The following is a 27,098-nucleotide window of genomic DNA, read 5'->3' on the forward strand; positions in this document are numbered from 1 at the left end:
GATGTTACAGATTTTTTTTTCCCATAGAGCCAGCTGCTGAACATTTACCAGCACACTACTGGTTGGTCCAAACTTGAGGTGAAATGTTAATTAAATCTAATTGCTCGTTGAAGAAATGGTGGCAGTTGGTAGATAGAGGCAGTGGGGGTGGGACAGCATTCCAGCAGCCCAAATTAAGCAATGAGATCTAAGCCCCTCAGTAACTGCAAGGCGTGTAATTTCCTCTTTCACTTCTATTTCCTGCCTACTTTCTGCACATGCAGGTCAAGTTGGGTTGTGAGATTTGTAACTTCCTTAGGGTGACATTGAGGAAGTGGACTGTTCGGGGGAAGAGGTGGGGACATCTTTTCTTTGGAAGAGCTATGGGGGTCGCTTGCTGAGAGATCGATGGAGTGCTGCAGTCTCCATTGGGAAGATCTAAGCGGGATCTTTGTCTTAGGAAGAGCTTGTGAGTAAGGAATTAACAAATTCTTCTTCCCAATTGGGGACTAGACCTAGAAAGTTTTTATACTCATTTCTATTACGAAGGAAAAAAAAAAAAGAAGAAGAAGAAGAAAACTCTGGTCTCTCTTCTGCTGGATTGTGGCCCTTGAGAGTTCTGTGGTTTTGTAGAGGGTGGAGAGGTCAACGAATATATGTTCACAGCCCTCTGCCCTCACCAGCCTGTCTGAATATTCTGGTCTAAGCTGAGGAGCTCAGGGCAGAGAGAAAGGGTTTCCAGACTTGTCTGTTTAGCGGCTCTGAGGGAAGAGCAGCCTGGGTTGAGCTAGGAGGAAGCTGTGGGTTTCCATTACTAATAGTAATAGGCCTTTTGCTTAAGACTACTCTGCTTTTCAAAGACTTTGCTGTACTGTGCAAATTACTCAAGAGGCTTTCCTTGTATCACCGTAAACACCAGCGACTTGACTCAAAACCTCCCTTGTTTTCTCTGGGAGTGCACTTGCAGGCTCTTTGTTGCTGCTGCTGCTGCTTCTTCTTCACCTTTTCTGAAATATTTTATTTATGAGAAGGAGAGAGGGAGAGAGGGAAAGAAAGAGAATGAGTGCGGCAGGGGATGGGCAGAGGAAGAGGGAGAAGCAGACTCCCCTACTGAGCAGGAAGCCCATGGTGGGGGCTCCACCCTAGGACCCTGGAATCGAGACCTGAGCCAAAGGCAGACCCTTGAACAACTGAGCCACCCAGGTGCCCCTCTTTGTTGCTTCTAAATGGGGAATTAGAATATGCTTTCAAACACTACAATGACAAATTTTGGAAGGATATATAAGCACAATGGACCCTTTGGGGGCATTAAAGTAGGGACCCAATATGTTTTATATATTTATACATTTCTGAACTTTTCAATTTCTTTTTCCTGTTTTCTTTATTTCCTTGGTTCTTTAGTCATGTCAAAGACTGCAGTAAGTGTCTGCGGAAGCCACCATCCTGAACAAAAGCTAAGATCTTTCTAATGATTTCCATTTAAGTATATGGTCTCCTCCCTTCCATGTCATCCCTTGGCCACCTCTCCAGTCACGATCACCTTTAGCCCAGATTCATCATTCTTCTGCTTTCTTTCGTAGAGAGTTTTATTGCAGCAAATAGATTCCCAAGAATTGTGGGGTTTTGTTTTTGGGAGGGGTATTGTGGTTGTCTTAAATTTTATGACAAGGGAGGAACGTTTTATGTAAAAGTTGGGCACTCATGTTTTCCAGTTACTATTTACTGAATTGTTGAGATTCAACCAAATGTTTGGTCCGTTCATTTCGCTTGTTGTCTAAATATTTTGTACATTTTCAGTAACAACTAGTTTAAATCTTAAAAAAAAATTAGGGCACCTGGGTGGCTCAGTTGGTTAAGCAACTGCCTTCAGCTCAGGTCATGATCCTGGAGTCCTGGGATCGAGTCCTACATCGGGCTCCCAGCTCCAAGGGGAGTCGGCTTCTCCCTCTGACCTTCTTCCCTCTCATGCTCTCTCTCACTGTCTCTCTCTCAAAGAAATAAATAAAATATTTTTAAAAAATTAATATAATTATCAAAAGGAATATCATGTATATTAGCAGATTAAACAGTGATTTGATATAATCTGTCAGTGGGAAGTAACAGAGTTGTACCTCCTCTTGACACACACTACAGTCTTGGGGCACCTGGGTGGCTCAGTCATTAAGTATCTGCCTTCAGCTCAGGTCATGATCCCAGGGTCTTGGGATCGAGCCTCACCCATATCAGGCTCCCTGCTCAGCAGGAAGCCTGCTACTGACTCTCCCACATCCCCTGCTTCTGTTCCCTCTCTCGCTGTGTCTCTCTCTGTCAAATAAATAAATAAAATCTGAAAAAAAAAAAGTCAAGCTTAATGGGGATATTATGCAAAATGTAACTCATCAGGAATAGCCTTAAGGGCAGTAGAAAAACACTGATTTGCATGATTTGTATAAAGTTTACATTTTAAGGATACCAAGCAATCTTTCAACTTTCCACATGCTTATGCTTTGCGAAGTATTGTACATTCTTAGAGTAGGTCAGTGTTAGCATTTTCTCTCCTCTTAATCTACCTTAGACCCTTGCCAGAAAAGGAAAAAAAGCTTTTCCTCTAAACTCTTGAAATTTGTTCTCTGAGGCCTGTGAATCAAACTGACACAGTTAGCAAGAGACAAGACACAATTTAATCATGTGTTTGTATTAACGTAGGTACAGGCGTTCACAGAAAAATGTGACTCAAAGGTGTGGTTAAAATTTGGGGCTTATATGTTGTCTTAATGGGGAGGGGGAGAAGGGCACTTAAAGGAAAACAAAGGACTTTCTGGAGAGATGAATGAGCCCTCAGGCTCACAGGAGGTATGACGGGTTTGGGTCTGTTTAGGTGTGGTATAGAGACTCTCACCTCTAGCTGTCCCAAGGAGCGGATTTATGATAACTGATGTGTTTTGAATTCTTTGAGGATGTTCTGCTTTTAAGGCAGATAAGAGATTTCAAGAACTCAAATGCCTTCTGCTCAAAATAATTTTTGCGCCACAGCAGTATTTTCTGGACCTTTTCGCCGCAACCTGTAGTAATATAGTCACAAATTGTTGGCAAAATTGTCACAAAAATTTCTAAATTATCTCAACTCTTTGCCCTTTTTAACATGTGTGTTTGGTAAGGTATAGGGAAATGCTCTTCTTCATTTGTGATTCTAAACAGCATTTGACAAAGTCTTATGCAGATCAACACTGAAGAAATTAGGTCTGATTTCTATGGCAACAGTGGGGAGGGGGAACTGTCTAGAAAGACTATCTAGGGTCTCAAGGCTTTCTCCAGGAACCTGTCCCCTTTGCCCAGGGAACAGCCCAAGGCTTCCACACCCCAAGGAGCAAGCACCTCCCCAAGGAGGCTCATCTGTGACCCTGAAACTCTTTGGTAAAATGCTCAAAGGGGAAAGTTGGCTTTCTTCCCTTGGAGGAGGCATTGGGGGATGGCAGAAGATAAGGAGTTTCTAGGAAGAAAAGAATGTAAGGGGAACAGTGAGAGGATGAAAGTCTTCAGATAAGAGGCAAACGAGAAAAGCATTTTCTGCCAACATTGTGAGAAGTCAAAGAAATAAAAGCAAGCTGGCTTTAGGGCAGGGCTAAAACCAGCTGGGCAGAAAGAGACTTCATTTCTAAGATGGGGTTTTTTGTAACAATGAGGGAAAACCCAAGCGTTATCCAAATGTGGTCCAGGCTTGCCTAAGACAGGGTCTGCTGCAGGTGACGAGACAAGACACCTGGGGTTCTGTGGGAGGATTTCAGAGCTATGGGGGAAGCTCCTTGCCACCCCACATCCCCACCCCATGCCTCCACTGTTCTCTGTGACCAGCACAAAGGCCTGGGGCAGATAGGAGGGCTTTGTGACAATGTCTGTTTAGGTGTTATGGAGACTTCTCACCTCTAGCTGTCCCAAGGAATGGGTTTATGATAACTGATGTGTTTTGAATTTTTTGAGGAGGCTCTGTTTTTAGGCAGATAAGAGGTTTCAAGAACTCAAATGCCTTCTGCTCAAAATAATTTTTATGACACAGCAATGCATTCTGGACCTTTTTGCCGCAACCTATAGTAATAAATTATAGTCACAAATTGTTGGCAAAATTGGGGCAGAACCCCAGCCTGCCCAAAGGGCTGCCTTCTCTAGCGGGAGGGAGGGAATCTTTGCAGGGAGAGTTTGTGTGTGTCCACAGAGGTATCTTTTTCTAGAAGCACCCCGATTCTTGAAGGTCCATAAGGGAAGGGTCATCCTCAGAAAGCGGCTCCGGTACAGGCAGGCTGGTGTGGCAGATACATTGTGAGGAGAACCGTGTGGCAGGCGGAGGTTGGGGCTGGTGGGCCGCAGTGTTCTTCAGAGGGACAACTTTCCTCAGGCCTTCCAGATTCACAGCTGTGGTCTCCAGGGTGGATCCCCGTTTAGAAGAGAGGTTCATCCTGAGGCTGCCAATGGCTTCCACCTCTGTGTGAATCAGTTTCGGGATCCGTCCGTGCATAGACTTTGGGTGAGGGCTGGGCAGCACCAGGAGATGAGGGCCCTGTAGGGCAGCCTGAGTGGACTGTGGTTTTGCCCAGGGCCTGCCTGAGCCTGGAGCCGGGAAACAAGGAGAGGCCAGGAAGGCTGCAAGGCTGGGCCTGCTCGGATGCTCACGGGTTGGCTTCCCTGTGGAAGACGGGAAGGCGTGGGTGAGGTGGAGGTCTGGTTGAGGCTGACCGTGCATTTCCACTGAGAATGGACCAGACCAAGGTCTGAGAAGGAGCCAGCTGTGGGCAGAGGGGCCCAGCACCTCCCAAGTCCATCTGAACTTCTTGTTCTCTGTGTTTTTGCCCTTTTGCTCTCTCTGATATTAAGTCAAGCTTTGCCCAAGTCCCACCCGGTTTCAGCCTACCAGAGCAATAAGGAACGGAGGGCGTCGAGGGAAGACAGGGTCATGGGGACAGCAAGGGAACAGAGGACAAATCAGATGCTTAACCAACTGAGCCACGTAGGCACCCCTAAAAATAAATTTCTTAAAAAAAAAAGAATAAAAAATTTAAAAAATCCCTTAGCCTCTAGAGAGTAGCCACTAGCACTTCTCCCAGGATTTCTTATATTAGTAATTCTTTTACTCTCTTCTGCTTTCGGGGGGTATTTCAGCAGAAAAGTTTGAGAAATAGGCTTTAGTAGAACTAAATGAGAAGACGAGGCAGTGAGAATCACAGAGAAAGAAGTTCTCAGACTGAGGTACGTTGTCCAGAACGGGCTTGGGTTGTTGGCAACAGCCGGCTGAGAACATTGACAAGAGGGAGCTTGGAAATTCAACGAGTAATTATAATGCTGGTTTACCTTTGAGGACTTCACAGGAGGCCTGGAGCTCTTCTGTTGAGAAACGGCTTTATGTTCTATCAGGTCCAGCCCCTTCTAACTTTTGGGGAAGCCCCATAGCCCAGAGAACTGAAGTCATTTGCCTGAGGTCACAGAATCATTGGCAAAGATGGAACCAGAACCAAGATCTCCTGCTTCCTAACGTCTTAATTGTGATAATAGGAAACAAAGCTCTGTCTCTTATTTTACTAATCTCTAGGATTGAAGATAAATGTATTCTTAGCTCCATTTACTCCCAGGTTAACATAAGCCCTCCAGGGCTAGAAGTTTCTTTGGAGTTGGATTGGGGGCATTCCAAGAATGGAGAAATGAGATCTTCACTCTTGGCTCATTCATCTAGTCCTTGGACGCATGTTAATTGCTCGTCTGTTGCAGACCAGACACTGTGTAGGTGGAGGAAATATGGAGATGAGCTGTTTTCGGTCCTCAAGAGGTGTGTAGATCGGAGTAGAAGATACCCCCGGCCTGATAGGGTCGGTAGAGACCCATCACAGCACATCAGGATGTTTGCAGGACAGCCATGCACAGGGTTCCAGGGAAACACAAAAGGAGGCTGTGTAGCTCAGACAGGGGTGAGGTCAGGGAAATTCTTGCAGAGGTGTCATTTTATAGAGTAGAGAGATATGGTTGGTAGGCTAGAATGAAACTTTTGATAATTAACGTTCTCTCCACCAGAGTTCTTAAAATATTTGGAGACACTAGGCAGTGTGTTGTCCTTGTACGTGTCCTATCATCCAAGTGTTGGATTTTTTGGCCTCTTGCAGGCCACACAATGGTGAAAACTCATAGCCATCAGCCGTTATGCCGTCATATGGGGCCCAGGTTGTCCACCACGGTTTATTTCTTACGTCATTCTCCCCAGGTTCGTGCTGTTCCAACCACACAGTCTCTTTGCTGTGACTCAGACACGCCCAGCACGCTCTTACCTCAGGGTCCCTGGATCGTTCCTCCCTCTGTCCCTTGTCCAGGTGTCTCTGTGTGCTCCTCACTGTATCCGGGTCTCTGCCCCCATGTCCTTTCAATAGGGACCACTCGGCTTTCCTGACCACGTCCATGAGAAGCAGTGACAGCAGCCCATTTTGAATCGTGGCCTCTCCAAAGGACAGCTCTCCATCCCGATCCCTGGAACCTATGAATGTGACCTTGTTTGGAAAATGGGTCCATGATGATGTAATGAAATGAAGGATTTTTAAATGAAGCTGCATGATCTGGGTGGGCCCTAAAGCTAATGACATGTGTCCTTAGCAGAGAAAGTCGGAGAGTGAGTCGGGACGGACAGGAGAGGACGCGGTGTGCACACATAGGCAGAGGTTGGTGTGATGCAGCCCCGCGGAATGCTGGCAGCCACCAGAAGCTGCAGGGCAAGTGAGGGAATGTCCCTGATGGTTGCTGAAAGAAGGGAGGCCCTACCAATCCTGTTGATTTTGGACTCTCTCATCCAGACCGAAAGAACGAGTTTCTGTTATTGTAAGCCTTCAAGTTTGTGATAACTTGTGATGGCAGCCACAGAAAACGGAGGTACAATACCACCCCTGCCACTCTGTATCTCCTTATGCTTACTCTTTGTTCTTGGTATCTGACATTTTCTGTCTATCCATGCATCCATGCATCCATCCATTCATCCAAACACATACACACACACACACACACACACACACACACAGATACGCACACACTTGTAATTTCTTTATTCTCTATTTTGAATGCAAGTGCTTTGTTTTTGTTCACCATCCTATCACCAGCATCTGGAATAGTCCTTGGTGCGTAGCAGGTGCTTAGTGGATTTTGAAGGAATGGATGGAATGAGATGTTGGATTCTGAGGCTTGGCAAGCACTCGGAGTGACCTTTTCATCCTGTGTGTAACTGGGGAGACAGAAGGATCCCTGTTCTGGTGATACAGAACTTTGAGTCATGGCAAAGGTCAGGAATGGGGAGATCTGGATTTATATCCTGGCTTTGCTGCTTGAGAGCTGGTGACTTTGGGCTCTGAACCTCAGTTTCATCAACAGCAAAATAAATACTGTTGCTGTAGGGCTGCAGGGCAATGTTGATAGCATGGCTGGCACAAAGCCTGGTGAGCGGTGCTCTGTCTGGTTTTCCTTTCTCTCCATTCATGGCCCTGAAACTCACAGTAGAGACAGGAAGTCTTTCCTCTGTGTGGTCATTTCCTCCTGCATCAGTTGCAGAGGTTTCTGAAAGCTTGGCATCCCCCTGGGGCTAAGACCTTGCCATCCTTTTTTAATGGTAGGATTTGCTTAATTGAACATGGCAAACATGATGACTCCCTATTGTGAGATGATGGGTTCTATGCACCTTGAATTTCCACCTCTGGACATGAACTCTTGCAATCACTTCATCTTAACAGCCTTTGTGCTGTGAAGAAAAAAGTAGAGGCCATTTTTACACTTGTACCATTATGATGGTTCCTGCATCTATCAGTGTTAGAGAGAAGGAACAGCCTCTTCCAGCTGGCCTTGTAGGGATAGCCCTTTAATTGTACATTTATATCTGGTAGGTCCTAGTATTGTTTAAAGAAGATCACACACACACACACACACACACACACACACACACGCAAATGTGTGTGTACGTGTGTGGTTCTAGTTCTCTTTCTCAAAATATTGGTTAAATGCCTGAAATATTAGCAGTTATTACTTTTAGGCTCCTGGGTTGTTAGATAAAACATGGTTTTAATCTTTTTCTTGATGCTTCTCATTTTCCAAAATGTAAATTGAAGATGTTTCTAATTCATTTTTCCATCAGATAAAACCACGGGCTTTGCATTTGAGATTTCATTCCTAGAACTGGTTCAGAATGTAAATGCTAGGGTTAGCCTTTGTGTCAGTGACTGGGGATTTTCTCGAGTCTCTGGCTGATCGTGTAGAAGCTATGTTTCTCATTTCTTTTCTGAAGCCATCATACAGGCATGGATGTTCATGGCATAGAGGAATGATGGCAACTGTTGTCTGTCAAGAAATTTAGGCGTGATTTCCTCAATGCGCTCTTCATCTTTGCAATTTTATTTGTTCCCTGGATGAGAACTTTTCCTGAGGTCTTATGTAGACTTTCTGTAAAGCAGTGATTTCACTACACTTTCTAATCTTCTGGTTAAAAATAGAATATCTCCTAGAATTCCCAAGGAAAATCAGTTCTGTCAAATCTCATTGTTAATTCATAAAGGGCATTTGGCTGTGCAAATCGAAGAGTATGGAATCCAATGGATGTTTCCATAGTTATCAGTTCTTGGAAGAGTTTAATACCTCATCTTTGTCACCTCTGTGGGCCTCAACCAGTTAAACTTCATCTAGTGGAGATAAATTTGATTTTGCATGAATTAGAGCAGCATTTGCAAAAGGCTCTCAGCAGAATATTTCATTCACATTCCCTTCCAGCATCTTGCGCTTTTCTTTAAAGTTGGGAAGAGAAGAGTTTCCACCATTCATTGTAGGCAAATGTGTTCTATGCTTTCGAGTGGAGGGAGCATAAGCTGTTATTATGATAATGTTAATAACACTTTTTATGTACTACATTTTGGTTGACATTTCATCCTAATTGAGAAAGATCTAAAATTAATCTTTGTAAGAAACAAGACCAGAGTGGCTAATCAGGTTTGGAACTGGGACTAATTGTACCATAATCAGATTGATGGGCTGTTAAATATCTGATGTGAAAACCATATCAGGAAACGATAAGAAAGAATCTGTGCCAAAGTCCCCTTGAATTTTCCCCTTGTCTTTTATTTCGCAGTTTGTTCAAAAGGCTTATTACCTCAGCCTCAAAGTGCACATCTAAGATCTCTACCATCTGGTAACTTTTATTTTTTAATCAACTCAAGTTTCCTCAGAGAGTTGCAATAAACAGATAAGTAAGTAAGTAAGTAAATCTTTATCATCTGTTTGTCCAGGATAATATGCTACGATGATGCTGGTTTGGGGAACTGAGGCTGTTGCTGATTCAGAAGTTTTAATTTATTTAATTTATTTAAGTTTTAATTAATTTTCAAGTTTGCTTACGATTAAAGTGTTGCTTATATAGGGTGTGGCCGATCGAGACAGGTAGACCTGGGGGACTAGGAACTTGGTAGACTGGAATAGATCTGAGCAGCAACTATTCAGTCTTTCTTTAAGGTTGAGTCCCTTCCCTCGTCCCTAGGGTGTCTAGGTCTGGGTGTTGGTACTCAGGATCCTGTAGACTTGGCGGAGTTCCTTGGGGGTGTTGTGGGGTGTAAAACATGAGTCTGATTTTTGCTTTTCTCCTGTAAGCAGCGGAAGTCAGGTAAGTGTATTATGGAAGGAGGCTATGAATCTTATCAGAGACCATCTAAGAGTCCACAGGCCACCTAAACCATGTAGAAAGATGGTCAGTCATCAATCCGATGGCACTGATTTGGTCAACAGCCATGTGCTCACTGTTCCAGGTCTTTGTTTCAGAGCGGACTGTTGAAGTAGAAGTGTTGTGACCTCAGGTTCAAGTTTCAAAATGACACTGAGGGACTGGGTATCAAGTTACAGAGCTATCTAAAATATCTGGGCTCAGGATCTGCTGATGAGATTTGAGGTTGAAGGTGGTGGAAACAGCAGAAAGGAATCGGAGATGGACTCGCGCCGGCAGCAAGGTTGTCAAGGCAGCAGAAAACGTTGGAAAGTTTACCTCAGAGAATTCTGTGTGTGTGCAAAATGTATGCCCTCAAGACGTCCAAAGGGGATGTCACTTTTATTTGTGGGGAGGAGAGAAAGGCACTGGTTATTCAATAAACCCAACCCCCCTCCATCACCCCCCCACCACCCAGGAAGTGAAAAATTGTGTGAAGAGTACACTTTAACCCAGAGTTTTGAGAAGAGTTTTTTTTTTTTTAATTATTTTAAGATTATTTATTTATTTATTTGACAGAGAGAGATGACAAGCAGGCAGAGAGGCAGGCAGAGAGAGAGGAGGAAGCAGGCTCCCTGCTGAGCAGAGAGCCCGACGCGAGGCTCGATCCCAGGACCCTGAGATCATGACCTGAGCCGAAGGCAGCGGCTTAACCCACTGAGCCACCCAGGCGCCCCGAGAAGAGTTTTAATGAACTGAAAAACCAAACTAAACAACCCTAATCAGATTTGTCTGGTTCTCTTCACTTTGAGCCCCTCTCAATGCTCTGTGCAAGGGCCCTTGGTAAAACTCATCAGTTCTCTTTCTCAGCCAGAGATATATGCTGCGTGGGCCTCCTGGTGGGGGCAGCCTCCTGTTCCTCCAGCTCTTCTCCCAGCCCTGTGGCTTCTCACTGGCCCAGAGCCACCTCCCAGGGCCCACCTGGCAGGCAGGGGTGCTTAGGACCTGCCTTGTTCTACAGGGTATGGTTTTCTGCCTTGAAAGGGCTTCCCGTTGCAGAGTCTGGTCTAAGACAGAAGCAGAGAATCCCACAAAGGTGTCTCCAGCTCTGACCTTGCTGACCTGGTTGGGTCTCTCACCCCCGAAGGCCCGCCTTCCACACTTGCCCTTCCGGCCTCCCATTCCCACTTCGCCCCAGGGGTGGGTGGGCAAAGGAGCTGCATTCACAAGTCATCTCTGTGGATAAGGGGAGAAGAGCAGATGACAAAGGCACAGGGTGGCTTCAGCAGACCCCAGAGTTTAGCGAACTGGGCCAAACCCTCCTCACCAAGATGGTGTCCTCGAACCTGTTTGCTTCACGGAGGCACATGACTCGATGAGCTCTTTAACAATTTATTTCTTTGAAATATTAAAGGAAATAAATATCCGTTATAAAAAATAAGACACCCGAGCAAAGTAAAATGTGGAAGTTTCCATTCACTGTTGTCTCCCCTCCCCATCTCCTCCCCCCGATGGAAACACTGCTGGCCTTTAATCTGAATGAATAGCAATTAAGCCTTTGAATGCGGAATTGTTACGTCCACAAACATGGAAACTGGAAGCTTCTTGGGTAACCAGAATACCAGGTTATTAATACCAAGACCTAAAGGCATACCGTGATTCTTTTCATTTTGTCTTCTTTTACTTCTGTATCCTATCTAAGAATGTGAAGTCCTACTAAGGCTGTATATTATTATACCTCAATAAAAAAAAAAAATGAAGTCTTAAGGAATATGTCTAAAGAGAATCTTCACTTGCTCAGCAGCTCACCCACATCAAAATTCATAGTATTTAACACTGTCCACTCCTCCTCTGCAATCCCATCTGTATCTGTGCAGCCCGCTGTTGAAATAAACTCTTAGCGAGGCTTGTGAAAGAAAGGCTCCAGGCTTCTGATTTCAGCCTGCCTTGTGCGTTAAATGTGTATTTCTGGACATCTAGAAAACAATCCTAATTTTTTTGGGGGGGGCAGGGAAGCAGCAATCTTTCCCACACCCTAAATCTCTAAAACTTTTTGTGAAATGATTGCTTTGAGAACTTCCTGATTTGGTTGCTTCAGGATGAAAACAACCGTAACCTGAATTTTCTACATTCGGAAACTTTGCTGGGTCACGCAGCCTGCATCGAATGTCCCCCAGAAGGGGCCTCTTTTCCTTACGAAGACAGACCTAGCATTTCCTTTTTCCCAAGGGTCAAGTGATCTCCGGGGACCATGTAAGCTTGAGTCCCTCTGGTCTAGCCTTTTGACTAAAAAGAGAAGCTTGGTAAGGTTGGAGAGGTTGCCCAAGAAGGAAGGGCCAAGAAGGTGGAAGACTGCTCATTTCATGAGAAATTTTTGAAAAGGCTTTCGAATAATAACACAAAGGAGAAATTTCATCCTAGAGTTGTAATCTGTGGCCTCCAGGGCAAAGGGAAGTCAAGGAATCCTTGAGCATGCCTGTGGGCTCAGGGGAATCTCACCAAGAAAAAACCTTGGGGGTGGGGGTGGTGGTAGCACCTGGCTGGCTCACTTGGTGGAATGTGTAACTCTTGATCTCTGGGTTGTGAGTTCAAGCCCCATGTTGGGTGTAAGTATTACCTAAAAAGAAAAAAGAAAAGAGTAGGAAAAAACTTTGGAAAGAAGCACAATGAAGGAAGCTCAGGTGTTTCTAGCATAATCTCCATATTTTATAAATGAGAAAGAGGAGGGCACAGAAGAGGAGAGAGGACTTGTCCACCACCCCACAGCTCATGCAAGAGGCCAGATCCCTAGCTCTCGACCCAGGGCCCCTTTGAGTATATCCAGTTGCCTCTCTGTTGATGACCCTCCCTGAATTCCAAGTTTTTGGTTCAAAATTATAAATGAAGTTTGTATATTACTACATCATTCACTGTGCTCGTTTTCGAAATGATGTCTTTGTAGAGAGTTTTATTTCTGGCTGCCATAAAGCACTGGGAGCCACCTTTGGCCGGTGGTGAGGAGCCCACATGGTAAGGAGGGCGCTGGATGGCCAGAGGCACCTCCCCTTCAGCACAAAGAGGGCTAAACATGAACATGCCCTGCCTAGGAGGGCGGTTTCCTGTCCAGACCAATGCCCCCCACTGCAACAGGTGCTGCTTCTCAAGTTCTAGGCCCTGTGTTGATGATGTTTGGGAACAAGAGAAGCTCCTATGAAGACTTGCTTCAAGTCAGTAGGGAGAGATGGCTTATTCAACAAATGGCCTCAGGTTGAATAACTAACCATTCTGTTAAAAAAAGAAATGCATTGCCGCTTTCTTATGCCTTATACCAAGATACATTCCAGATGGATCATAAACTTAGGGGTGAGAAAGTGGAATGGTAAGAGTGTTGGAAATAAACACGAAAGAATTTTCTTTTTAAACATGAAAGAATTTTAAAATTTAATCATCTCTCACTGGGGCCAGAATTTCCAAGCCTGAGACGCAAGACCTGGAAGCCATAAAAGAAAAGACTAGTAAGTTTGACTACATAAGTAATTTAAATTTTTGCAGAGCAAAGAATTACCATAAAGAAAATCAAAATACAAATAAGACTTAGAAAAATATTTGATATCTATCTATCTATTTATCTCAGAGGCAAAGAGCTAATTTACTGAATGTCATTTTAAACAGTTTTACCACTCAGGAAGAAAAGGATCTGCAACTCTACAGGAAAAAGGAGCAAAGGACAGCTAGAAGCTGACAAAAGAAATCCAAATGATTTATAAACAGAGAAAAAAGGCTGAACACATGAATAATTAAGTGCTAACTAAAACAACAAGATAATATTTTTTACCTATTAGATTGTCACAGATCAGAAATTTTTTATAATAAACAGCATAGGGAAGGCAGTTGGGAAAGAGGTGCTCAGAGACAGTTGGGAGACACGTCGATTGGTGCAACTTCTTTGGAGGGAAAATTGACACGATCAATGAAAATTTAAAATTCAAATACATTTTGACCTAGCAATTTCTTTGTAAGACATTATGTTAACAGATGTATGTGAAAGGATGTTTGTTCCAGCCCTGTGCGGGACACAAAATCACCTACATGATTTTTAGTAGCAGGTTGGCTAACTAAATGCTGCCGTGTGGGATGTGGACAGAGACTGCCCCATAGGTGAGAGAACATTTGCATGGGCACAGTCGTTGCAACATGGTAAGTTGCAGAAGAGGGAAGGGACAAGCCAGGTGTCCTTCAGCAAGGACCTGATTGAGTAGATGGCAGTATGGGTCTGCACTGGGAAGCCATCGCCAGAGAGACGAGAGCAGGTGTACAGTGCTGTGCTGTGTATGGGGTGATCACGGGGACACACATATTTGTACGTGCTTTGACCACCTGGGGAAGACATCACAGGGAGGGGAGGATGCGTCTGCCTCTGGGGAGAGGACCGTGGGGTCTGGGGAACGGGGTAGAAAAGGGAGACATGCTTTTCATTGTCTACTTGTTTGTACCTGGGACCTGGATGTTATACTTAAAAGTTATTGCTGATCTCCCATGAATTTTCATCTATATAGGTTCCCTTCATTGATATTTAGCATATTAAAACTAAAGCTGAGAATCAGACAACAAAAAGCAATTAAAGGCATCCAAATCGGCAAAGAAGTAGTCAAACTCTCATTCTTTGCAGATGATATGATACTATATGTGGAAAACCCAAAAGACTCCACTCCAAATCTGCTAGAACTTGTACAGGAATTCAGTAAAGTGTCAGGATATAAAATCAATGCACAGAAAATCAGTTGCATTTCTTTACACCAACAGCAAGACAGAAGAAAGAGAAATTAAGGAGTCAATGCCATTTACAATTGCACCCAAAACCATAAGATACCTAGGAATAAACCTAACCAAAAAGGCAAAGAATCTATACTCAGAAAACTACAAAGTACTCATGAAAGAAATTGAGGAAGACACAAAGAAATGGAAAAATTTTCCATGCTCATGGCTTGGAAGAACAAATATTGTGAAAATGCCTATGCTACCCAAAGCAATCTACACATTTAATGCAATCCCTACCAAAATCCCACCCATTTTTTCCCAAGGAAATGGAACAAATAATCCTAAAATTTATATGGAACCAGAAAAGACCTCGAATAGCCAGAGGAATATTGAAAAAGAAAGCCAAAGTTGGTGGCATTACAATTCCAGACTTCAAGCTCTATTACAAAGCTGCCATCATCAAGACTATTATACTGGCACAAAAACAGACACATAGATCAATGGAACAGAATAGATAACCCAGAAATAGACCCTCAGCTCTATGGTCAACTAATCTTTGACAAAGCAGGAAAAAATGTCCAATGGAAAAAAAAAAAGACAGCCTCTTCAACAAATGGTATTGGGGAAATTGGACAGCCACATGCAGAAAAATGAAACTGGATTATTTCCTTACACACACACGAAAATAGACTTAAAATGGATGAAGGACCTCAATGTGAGAAAGGAATCCATCAAAATCCTTGAGAACACAGGCAGCAACCTCTTCGACCTCAGCAGTAGCAACTTATTCCTAGGAATGTCGCCAAAGGCAAGGGAAGCAAGGGCAAAAATGAACTATTGGGACTTCATGAAGATCAAAAACTTTTGCACAGCAAAGGAAACAGTTAACAAAACCAAAAGATAACTGACAGAATGGGAGAAGATATTTGCAAACGACATATCAGATAAAGGGCTAGTATCCAAAATCTATAAAGAACTTAGCAAACTCAACACCCAAAGAACAAATAATCCAATCAAGAAATGGGCAGAGGACATGAACAAACATTTCTGCAAAGAACACATCCAGATGGCCAACGGACACATGAAAAAGTGCTCCACATCACTTGACATCAGGGAAATACAAATCAAAACCATAATGAGATACCCCTCACACAAGTCAGAATGGCTAAAATTAATAAGTCAGGAAATGACAGATGCTGGTGAGGATGAGGAGAAAGGGGAACCCTCCTACACTGCTGGTGGGAATGCAAGCTAGTGCAACCACTCTAGAAAACAGCATGGAGGTTCCTCAAAAAGTTGAAAATAGAGCTACCCTATGACCCAGCAATTGCACTACTGGGTATTTACCCTAAAGATACAAACGTAGTGATCCGAAGGGGCATGTGCACCTGAATGTTTATAGCATCAATGTCCACAATAGCCAAACTATGGAAAGAACCTAGATATCCATCAACAGATGAGTGGATCAAGAAGATGTGGTATATATACACAATGGAATACTATGCAGCCATCAAAAGAAATGAAAGCTTGCCATTTGTGACGACATGGATGGAACTAGAGGGTATTATGCTGAGGGAAATAAGTCAATTAGAGAAAGACAACTATCATGTGATCTCCCTGATATGAGGAAGTGGAGATGCAACGTGTAGGGTTTGGGGGGTAGGAAAAGAATAAATAAAACAAGATGGGATTGGGAGAGAGACAAACCATAAAAGGCTCTTAATCTCACAAAACAAACTGAGGGTGGCCAGGGGGAGGGGGGTAGGGAGTGGGTGGTGGGGTTATGGACATTGGGGAAGGTATGTGCTATGGTGAGTGCTGTGAAGTGTGTAAACCTGGCAATTCACAGACCTATACCTCTGGGGCTAATAATACATTATATGTTTATTAAAAAATTTAAAAAATTATTTAAAAAACCTAAAGCTGAGAAATTTTAAAAACATGAGAAAATACACATATTCCATCATCAGAGCACTGAGGACCTCAGACAATCGTATAAAAACTCTGAAAAACTCCTCTCTACACCAGTTGAGGGATGAAGATTGAAAAGAATAAGTAACAGTTTAGTGTTCTGGTGAAAATAGTTCTGACTTCATGAAACCCATCCCCAGGGGTCCCTGGAACCACTCTTTTTTGGGAACCACTATTACTGAGAATGGAACAGACACTGGGAGATGGTACCAAAACCAAGCGCACATACCAGGGCTCTTGACACCAGGACAAGGCTGGTGTCCCCATGAAATGTTTTAGCCCAGTGGCTCCCCTTCCCCTCAGCCGATGACAAAGAACGACGGGCACTCCTGACCCCCTCACCTACCTCCTCCTTTGGGTCATGATTGTGTGTAACTGTGTATAGTAGCCTTGGAATGGGGCTTCACCCAGGCACCTTATTTCCTGGCTTTAGAGACAGGTGTGTGACCACCTGGCCTGGGAGCCCAGACCTGGCCTTCCTTCTCCTGAAGACCTTGCTGACAAAACCTGCGGGGTTGGCTCCAGAGCAGAGGCCATTTGGAAATGGGATTTGGGGCAAAAGACTTTTGAGAGATTCTGCTCTTCAGCCTAGACAGTAGCTGAGCCCAGGAAAAGTGTCTTGCATGGTTGACAGAAGGACTCAGCCACTGCCCATTATGACGTCTGTTGGGGGGGTTGGTCAGTGGGAGCCGAGCCACGCTCCTTCAGCGCCTCACTCCTTACCTGGCTTCAGCATTGCCGTTCTGCCTCAGGTTGGCAGCAACAGAGTAGGGGAGGAGGAGGTCGTCTCTAATGATCTGAACCAAGACTTGGAGGAAGGAGACCCCACGCGTGGTGGAATAGGAATCTGACTTACTCTGGGTACTTTACACACAGTCATTGACTTAAACCTCGAAACTGCACCCTGAGGTGGCTACCGTCATCTGTGCTTTGCAGGTACGATCATCTCAGAGAGGCTGTTTCATGCCCATGGTCACGCCCTGGTGTGTTCTGTGGAGCCACATTATCCTCGGTCTGACTTAGCATCCATGGTCTCAACCCCATAGAAACACTGCCCAGAAGCCCTCACCTCGAAGGCTGTGTTTCAGTTTCTCTTCCTTGCCTTACCCAATTTTGGAAAGAACCATCCGGAAACACCTTATCTCTTGGGAGATATGACAGGTGGGGCAGGAGATGGGAACTGTGCCTTTATTTGAATTCCTGATGAAGTTTTATTTTCAGGGAATTCGAGACAAAATGAATCAGACCAAGTCTCACCACTTCCATTATCATGTCTGGGGAACTGAGGAATTTAGATTCAGGTCAGGAACATGACTGAGAAAAAGTGAAATCGACCTCTCCTCTGGATCCTTGGGACCATGTCTTAGTTGTTCTGTGACCTCAGCAAATCATTGACTCTGTGACCGTAGTTCATTCATAAAAAGTTTGGACTAAAATTTGTTTCTCCTTAAACAGAAACAAAAAAAAAAAAAAAAAAAAATCCCCCCCCGCCTTAATTCCAAACTCCATATTAAATTCCAAACTTAGGGGTACCTGGGTGGCTCACTGGGTTAAGGCCTCTGCCTTCAGCTCAGGTCATGATCCCAGGGTCCTGGGATCGAGTCCTGAATCAGGGTCTCTGCTCAGCAGGGAGCCTGCTTCCTCCTCTCTCTCTGCCTGCCTCTCTGCCTACTTGTGATCTCTGTCTGTCAAATAAATAAATAAAATCTTTAAAAAAAAAAATTCCAAACTTAGTATGAGTGGTAACATTGGATCTAATTTATTTTGTCTAGAATTACCTGCAAAAAAAGATCATCACGAATTCAAGGTTGACTATCGAGGTGCTGATTCTTTTTCTTGGCATAATTGTTTCCTGACAGACTCGTGCAGGGGGATGGCATAATCCTTCATTTTATGTTTGGTTTTCACAGTACATGCATAAACAGTGTCTTTTTTTTTTTTTTGGCAAAAATATTCCAAGGCTTTATCAGTTTTCCCCTGAGTTTCAGCTCAGTCCTTTGATATTTAAATGATCTCTTTTGAAGCCCCTATGCTGTCATCACCCTCAGATTTTCACTTCTTCAGTTGTTGGCTGGTGTAGCTTTCCCAGATTTTCATTTGCTAATAGGGCTTCACGTGTCTGATTTGAGCAGCTGGCCAATAACACCTTCACCCACTTCACAGAAAAGTTCGTATTTCTCCACATCTGCCGTCTCTTTGCATTTCTGCATGTATTCCTTATGAAACAGTCTGCGAAGAACATAACATTCTCCCCTCAGGGGAACTGGCTACGGTGAAAAGGAGAGGGATGGCTCAGGAGGTATAAAATAGAAGAATGGTACGTTCTTTTAGTGAATTTTTTTGTGTTATGATGACTTTGGCTTTCCTTGCTTAACTTCTAACTGGAACTTGGGTAGTCAGTGCTCCCATAACGGGCTTGGGCTGACGGTATCCAGCCACAGCCGCAACACAGGCAAACAGAAGCAGACAGCTATCACCCAGTGTACCAGATCCAACTGATGGCTAGTATTGCCTGAAGCACGGTGTTGAGAAGGATCCTGAGACACTCTTCCATCTTTCTAGGGAAGAGTAGTGTGATTGATTAACGATGTCTGATGAGGTTTGGGAGGGATTGAGTGGCAGTCTGTGTGCTGACCTAGCCCATACTAAATACTCAGCAATTGCCAATTTTTCTTTCTTACAATGTGGCACTGTTGGGGGGAGATTTAAAAAAAAAAAAAAAAAGAAAAAAGAAAAATTACCATCATTACTCCGAGGTAGTTCACCTCTGAGAAAAGACAGACAGAAACAGAGTTAGTTGAATATTAATTCTGGTGGTACCTGCTTTGGCTGCCGCTTGGCCAGCCAGATGGTAATAAGGAAGACTAGTGGTTATTAAAAACCCACACAGAGCGCCTGGGGTCATGATTCCAGGGTCCTAGGATCGAGCCCCTCACCCCTTGCACTCCCTGCTTGGCGGGGAGGTGCTTCTCCCTCTCCCTCTGACCTTCCCCTCTAGTTGTGCTTTCTCTCTCTCTCTCTCTCAAATAAATAAATATAATCTTAAAAGAAAAAAATGAAAGGGTGCCTGGGTGGCTCAGTGGGTTAAAGCCTCTGCCTTTGGCTCGGGTCATGATCCCAAGGTCCTGGGATCAAGCCCCATGTCGGGCTCTCAGCTTAGTGGGGAGCCTGCTTCCCTTCCTCTCTCTGTCTGCCTCTCTGTCTACTTGTAATCTCTGTCTGTCAAATAAATAAATAAAATCTTTAAAAAAAAAAAAAGAAAAAAAAAAAAGAACCCACACAACATTCTTGTTGGGTTGATTTTCGCTTCTCTCTGCTATCTTGCAATCATGGAAATGTAGACGTAAAACAAGGAATTAAGATAAAACAGAAATGTTACCTCTTGTTTTAACCCAGGCTCAGAAGTCAGACAGATTTGGGTTTGATTCCAGTTCCAGCATTTATTGAATGGTATTAGGGAAATTGCTAAATCTGTCTAGACCTCAGTTTCTTCATATGCGAGATGGGGTAATAATAGAAGGCGCCATTGCTGGATTGTCATGAGGACTCTGTGTGTGTGTGCAGCCATTCTGTGCTTCCTGCAGTGGGGATAGCAAATTTCTCCCCCAGGAAATATGTGATGGGTGAGGAATAGTTAAGGGTAATGCAGGCAAAGTGTCCAGAGTTGGAGTGCCACCGAAATCATACCTCAAAATCTTGCCCCTAGGGTCACTGAGATGTCACTGAAGCCACCGAACGAGGGAACAGAAACTAAAGAAACCAGTAAGCCCGTGGGATTACTGCTTGGGATTCTCAGCAATTGCCTTCCTGGTTCTCTCCAGGAATGTGGTTGCTGTTCAAGCAATACTGCCATCTCCACTAATGATCTTAAAAGCGAATCAGAAGATACCAAGAAATACAGCATTCTCAGCATGCCTCACCTTCGCTGAACTCTCTTAAATGCTTTTGAGAGAAAGTTGTTTTAATTCAAATCTATTCTGTCTTTCGGTTTCAACCTTCTCTGTTTCACTCAACCTAAGGGCATCCTTATTCTCTAGCCTGGGAGGGAGCCCGAAGGTCAGTTTCATTTGCACAAAAAAAAAAAAAAAAAAAAAAAAAAAAAAAGAAAGAAAGAAAGAAAGAAAGAAAAAGTAAAAGAAGCAGGGTGATGAGGAAATCCGACTGGGATGAGAGAGGGAGAAAGTTCATTATTTTATGGTCAGAGAGTCAATGGGTCATTTGTTTTACCATCTCATTTCGAGATTTTTGTTGTTGACACAAAGGGTTGGATTTTTCAGGAAGAAAAATCAAATGATTCAGAAGCAAAGGAGAGAAGATTGAACAGGTACCAATTTAAAATATCAGTAGAGACTTCCGCAGTCAAAGGTAGTAAGACAAGTTACGGGAACACTGATTATTCTTCTAACATAAATTGTCCACGAGGACTCTCTGCAAATCTGCCTCACTTGTTCCAACTTCAAGGGCAGGGGTGTCGGTTACAGGGCAGAGTGGCCAGAGCTGGGAAGGAGAGAATGCCTTCTGGGCGTCTAGGTGCTGGCATCAGGTGCAACCATTCTCTGAGCTCTTGAGAGGCAGACTTGGCCTTTCCCAGTCTGGGCTCGGCCACTTTCTAGCTGAGGGACGTAGGGCCATACAGTTCAAGGCTTAGGCTCCTTGTCTGTCACACAGAGGTCATGGTGGTGCTTTTATTAGGGCAGGCTAAGCTCTGCTGCTGTGCTGAGTAATTAATTATAATTAACACTTGGCATTTTATAGTTTCTTCACTTTAGGAAATCAAGGGACTTGCCCAGGGTCACATGGTAACTAGAAGTGCCGGAATTTAAGCAGGTCTTTGAATGAACACCATCTCTTTCTTGGGTTGATACAAGTCGCCAGCAGGTAGAAGTCATAGATACTATGAACATTTCCTCTTCAGCCAGACTGAAAGCAGAGGAATGATCATGGATGATCTTGGCACAGTCTCTTTGGAAAAGTAAGCAAGAGAATGACTAATGGGGCATATCTTACCAAGAACAATTTTTAGAAGATGATTGTTACCCCATGTTAAGGAAAAATAATTTTTCTTTTACATGGCTTAGGCTTCCTTTGCATCATCTATAATCATATGGCCTTGGACTTTTTTTTTTTTTTTTTAAAGATTTTATTTATTTATTTGACAGAGAGAGAGAGGCAGGCAGAGAGAGAGAGAGAGGGAAGCAGGCTCCCCGCCGAGCAGAGAGCCCGATATGGGACTCGATCCCAGGACCCTGAGATCATGACCTGAGCCGAAGGCAGCGGCCCAACCCGCTGAGCCACCCAGGCGCCCCTGGCCTTGGACTTTTATGGACAAAACAGAATGTATAACTACCCTCAGAAGGAGAAGCACCTGTATGGTCCTTTTGGGGGTGAAGCTGAAACCAGGTCCTTTTCCTCTGTCTTCCATTACTGCCGACGCCATCTTGCTGTGGCCCAGGAGCTGCTCGTTCTCTCACCCTGTGAGTGGGAGTGGGCACTGAGCTGGCTACAAGGTGACTTCTTATTTAAAGCAAGCCAGTGCTTAGCTACCCAAACCTTCCCAACTTTTCTTTTTGCCTAACATGCTCTAAAGCTGTGCGTTTTAAACTAAACACTGGGCACACAGGCTTCTGGGAATCTTGTTCTTTGCATATTCTGGTTCAGTAGGTGTGGGCTGGGGTCTGAGACTCTCCGGTCTCCTCAGGCTCCTGGGAGGTGCCCATGCAGCTGACCACACTGATTACAAATAAAATAGACCGGTTTTTCTGGTCTTACTACCTTTGACTGCAGAAGTCTCTACTGATATTTTAAATTGGTACAAAAGGAAGCATCTTGAAGCCATATGGCTAAAAGAGATTTTAATAATAATAATGATGATGATGATAATGATGATAATAAATAATAATAATAAACTCTGCTGACCATGCACAAAATAGTTGACTCACATGGCCTCCTCTTTAAAAATACTCTCCCCTGCACCCCTCCAGTATCCCAAGAATGCATTTAGAGTCAGGGGCCCTGCCAAGATTTTTTTGCTGGACTCTCCTGCCCCGTGTTTTATTTCTACATGTGTTAATACCAGCTTTTACTTAGTACTTCAAATGTGGGTCTCTCAGAGTGCAGTGCCTCTAATTTGATCTCCAAATTAACCTTGGGCTGCTGACAGATGGCAAATGAGGGCCGACGTTCTCTGGTCTGTGCCTTCTGTATCGTAAGCTCTGGCCTTGGCCTCTGTCTGTGGGTTGTAAGGCTTGGCTCATGGCACCCTGATTTCCTGACTGTGGGCTCAGCGTCCCTCTTCTTAACACCACTGATAAGCTTCATCCAGCACTCGACAGTCCTGGATCTCTATCTGGAAGTTTCTGCAAGCCCATGGACTTTGACAGCCAGAAGGCTGTCTGGACTTTTAACCTTGGTGATTTTCATATTTTCATTTCCTTCCCAGCAGATCTAAGCAAGTGCTGGCCTGCTTCCGTCCATCAGCCATGACGATTCCTTCAGGGGGGTAAGTATGGAAAATTTGGTTACTTCATAATTTCTTTACCCACATCCCCTCTCCACCCACCCCAGCTATGAATGGCTGAAAACGCCGAGGCTGGAAGGCCCTCAGAGAGGAATCACTTGGCTTTGTGCATAATGGCTCACTCTCCAGGTATTACTTTCTTACTGAGTCTCCCAGTAAGCAAATGCCTTCCTACCACTATGATATCCATTATGCAGATTCGAGAAGCCATGTGGGTCTCAGTAGTGTATAGCACGGGGTTGGAGAAGGAAGGCGAGAGATGAATTCCCCATTTGGGCTTTATGTCTCTTGCACAAAACTTGGTGCTGCGGCCCCACTTGTCCCTGTAGACAGGTCTCTGAAAGGACTTTCTGTAGGTCAGCAATGTCACCAAGGGACCACTCCAGGGACAAGATGATTAAAAGAGTTTCCTATCAACCACTAAGACCTGTTACTTTCAGAATGCTGTCCGTGAACAGTCTCTCCCCGCCATTCGTGCCACCTTGGTTCAGCCCTCCTCCTGCCTGCACCGCCTGCCCCCTGCACCACCTCCCCCCACCCCTGTGCTGGAGGCCTGCTTTCCCCTCAACACATGCTGGCAAGGAAAATCTCCCTAAAGTACTATTCTCCGTGTCCTGTTCTTCCCCTTAGAAACCCCAAATGGCGCCATACTGGGGGATGGAGCATGAATATGTCCACCCATGTCAAGGACCGTGCCATGTGGCATCCTCTGGTTCATCGGCCACATTTCCCACCACTCCACAGGTGGCTCGGGCTTGTCTCCCAGTGCTCTGCCTCCCGAGGCTGGGCTTTGGGACCCAGGGGCGCCCCTTCTGCCCAGCTTCCTTCTTCCCGTGTTCCCAAAGTGCCTTGTCCTTCTCCTTTCTGGTACCTGGTGCCCTTGTCACTAATGTCTTGACTGCATGACTGTTTGTCTTCCTCTATACACTCAGACCCTAAGAGAGCAGGGCCACCATGTTAGGCTGCTAGAGCTGCCTTAACAAAGTGCCACAGACCGGGTGGGACAACAGGCATTTTCCTACAGCTCTGGAGCCTAGAAGTCCAAGATGAAGGTGTTGGTAGGTTTGGCTTCTGCTGAGGCCTCTCTCTTTGCCTCGCAGACGAGGACATGGTCATGCCTCTGTACGCGTGCATCCCTGATGTCTTCCTGTCCAAATTTCCTCTTATAAGGACATCAGTCAGCTTGTCTTAGTGGCCTCATTTTAATGTAATCACCTCTTTAAAGGTTGTATCTCCAAATATAGTCATATTCTGAGGTACTGTGGGTTGGGCTTCAGTGTCTGAATTTTGGGGGAAACAGCTAAGCCCGGAACCGGCACTCTCCTTCCCTCTCACTGGTGTATCGCCAGCCGCTGGCCCCGTGTCTGGCTCATGGAAGGCAGGCCTCAGGATAGGTGTGTGGCTGAAAGGATTGTGTGAAAGAAGCTATTGTCTGTCTCTCCAGTGTCCTGTCCCTCATCCCTCCAACCCATTTGAGGCCCGGTCTAGCCCCGCCCCACCTGGGAAGACTTTCCAAGCCTGGCTGACTTCCTTCTTTGAACTTCTCTAGCCTGCACGTATGCACACACACATGCTGACTCCTTCAGGGTTGTTAGCCTGACCCCTTAGCTAGAGTGCACAACTGGGGCTGTGCTACCTACCTGTAAACTAGGCACAAAAAAGAAGCTGTCCCTAAAACACACCAGACAAACGTGTTGGTGATTTCCCCTCAGGAATGAGCTGGATCCACCATGACTAAAAGCTCTGTTGCAGAGGTCTCTGAGGAGAGGGTCCACCGAACTCATTCGGCCCCCAGAGCAGAGCTCCAACAGAAGCTGTGGGTTTGGGTACTTTCACCAATAAACCAGATTTCCTTTGTCCTGGAGGTCCTCACAGACCAAGATGGGAAACACCATCATCTTTTTTCAAATAACAGATTGACACATTTTACAGTCTCAAGGCATTTAAAATCTGTGTGAATTGTGTTTTCTTTCCCACCGTTATTCTCTTGCCAGTCCGAGGAGCATGTTTTCTGAAATTCAAAGAGTTAAGGCTGGTTGTATATTGAACTCATTCCCCAGCAACTTAATTATTGACCCAGCTTGTAAATCATTCATAGCTTTCCAGAGGTATCCATATACTTCTGCTGGCAGCAAATGGTACCCTGGGCTATTTACAGAATGGAGGCTGGGGTCAGGGAGAGTGTGAAAAATTAAGAATAACAACACTTCCTCTTCTCCCGGAACTTCAGCTGCCCTTTTAAATAAAGCTAATGCTTTCTTCCTTTGCCACCTGCTCAGAGAACCCAAGTTATTTGCCAAAAAAGCTTTCGTTTCACTCCCCTTTCTCTACACCATGCCGCCCCAAGGACACAGGTAACTTTAGTTTCAGCGAGGAGTGAAGGAGCTGGGCGCAGCCATCTTGCCCGGAGTCCCTCTGGGTGACAGCCGAGGCTTTAGGAATGTAACATTGTAACATTTTAAGTAACTTCTCTAATCCTGCCTCTTAGGGGCTAGATGGGAAGCAACAGCTCTCAGCTGGCCTGCCAGTGGGGCGTTCAGTCAGGGTTGTGGTTAACCAAGGCCACACACCCTGTAAGCAACAAGATGAGGTTTAATTGTAGGGGTGTCTGGTGGTGGGGGCTGGCACCCCTGTGGTGTCGGGTATCAGCCAGGCCTGCTTCTTTTCCAGTGAGAGGGGAGGTCCGGTCAGGTCTCACTGGCTGGCTGCAAGGTTCAGCTTCAATGGCTGTGAAAACAGACACCAAAATAATCAAAGTGCTGCATTCCTGTGTCTAAATGGCAGCTAATCCCTTCTCCCTTGAAGGAGTAGAAACCACAGACGAGGTTCAAGCCCTGGGTAGAATCAGCTGTTTGCTTTATGTGTCCTCATGTTCCTTAGTGTTCTGGGCTGAAAGGAACCTCCAAGATGCCTCAGTTCATCTCACGGGTGAGGAAGTGGAGACTAGAATATGTTCAAGGGTTGACCCTGGTCCCCACTTGTGCGTGGGCCACCTGGAGTCTGGTTCTGCCGTCTTCCCCGGCCGGGGCTCTCTTTCCCTCCTGCCATGACTTGTTTTTCTCCGAGAGGTTCTATAAGCCTCTTTTACTCAAGAGTTTGGATTAATACAGGCTGGAAATAGGCCTGTTTTATCAAACCTGGAAAAGAAATGAATGGCAAGAGTCTTTGTAAACAATAGAATATTTAAAAAGGCCAAAAGATGACGTCACTATTTACCAAAGCTAGAGACAAATCGTTCTCAACTTGTTCAGGGCACACCGTCTGGTTCCCAGTCAGTTCCAGCAAAGCTCGCGTGGAAGCACATCCCATTCCCGCTCCCTGCTCCCCGAAAACCACTAGAATCCTTGGGCAGCTCCTTTGTGCTTTAAAATTGCTTCTGTTTCCCTCAGAAGTACAGTCGCTCAGTGAAGCTGGGTGGAGAAATCCAGAAGAGATTGGCTGTGGACTTTTTAACAAGCTTTGAGTGTTTTACAAGCATCCTTGCAGGCTACACTCCAAGATGCCCTGTGACTGCCTCTCCTCTTCTGGATGCTTCTAAGGGCCCAAGGTTGCAAAGTCAAAATTTGTCAGCAAGCAGCAGAGGGCTGCTTTGTATCAACCAACCACACTACCTTTCTCACTAACCTGAGTTTTCACCTGTGGAGAACATCTGTTAAAACCAAGCAATCATTTTTCTCAGCTCTACTCTCACTTGGTACCACTTCTGGCTGGTTGTTTTTCATATATTAATTCATTCACTTAACTTTCACGAAAACCCTACAAGGTGGGTTTTCAGACGAGGAAACTGAAAGTCTGAGCAGGTCAATGGCTTTTTCAGATTTACGTAATTAGTAGTATCACCAGGCTGTCTTCAGTCCGCAATACCTCTTTATCAAAGCACAGTATCTTGTGATTAAAAACAAAACCAGAACTCTTGACCTTCATCTGGAAGGCTGCTTAGACAAAGGGGCAACCACCACTGTGGAAAGTTGCTGACTGTTGTACTGTGTGATTTTAGAGTCCTCTGCCTGGATGGGGTGTGTGTGTGTGTGTGTTGGACTGATTATGTCCCCCTCAAATCCATATGTTGAAATCCTAACCTGCAACATGATGGTTTTAAGGAGGTGGGGGCCTTGGGAATCCTCAGGAGCTGAGAGAGTTTTCTTTCTTTCTTTCTTTCTTTCTTTCTTTCTTTCTTTCTTTCTTTCTTTCTTTCTTTCTTTCAAGATTTTATTTATTTATTTG

General features: G+C 44.8%; 1 long non-coding RNA gene across 4 annotated transcripts in view; it reads left to right on the top strand.

The window, feature by feature from the left end:
• Nucleotides 1-214: 214 nt before the first annotated feature.
• Nucleotides 215-27,098, top strand: part of LOC116588165 — a 67,837-nt gene continuing 40,953 nt past the window's right edge. For 2 of the 4 annotated variants that reach the window (XR_004284820.1, XR_004284819.1), the window contains exon 1: nucleotides 215-448. This is a non-coding gene — a long non-coding RNA (uncharacterized LOC116588165). The remainder of the gene's footprint in view (nucleotides 449-27,098) is intronic. The other 2 variants (XR_004284818.1, XR_004284822.1) reach the window with 2 other exon arrangements.

This window comes from Mustela erminea, chromosome 4 (assembly GCF_009829155.1).
Source record: "Mustela erminea isolate mMusErm1 chromosome 4, mMusErm1.Pri, whole genome shotgun sequence".
NCBI lineage: Eukaryota > Metazoa > Chordata > Mammalia > Carnivora > Mustelidae > Mustela > Mustela erminea.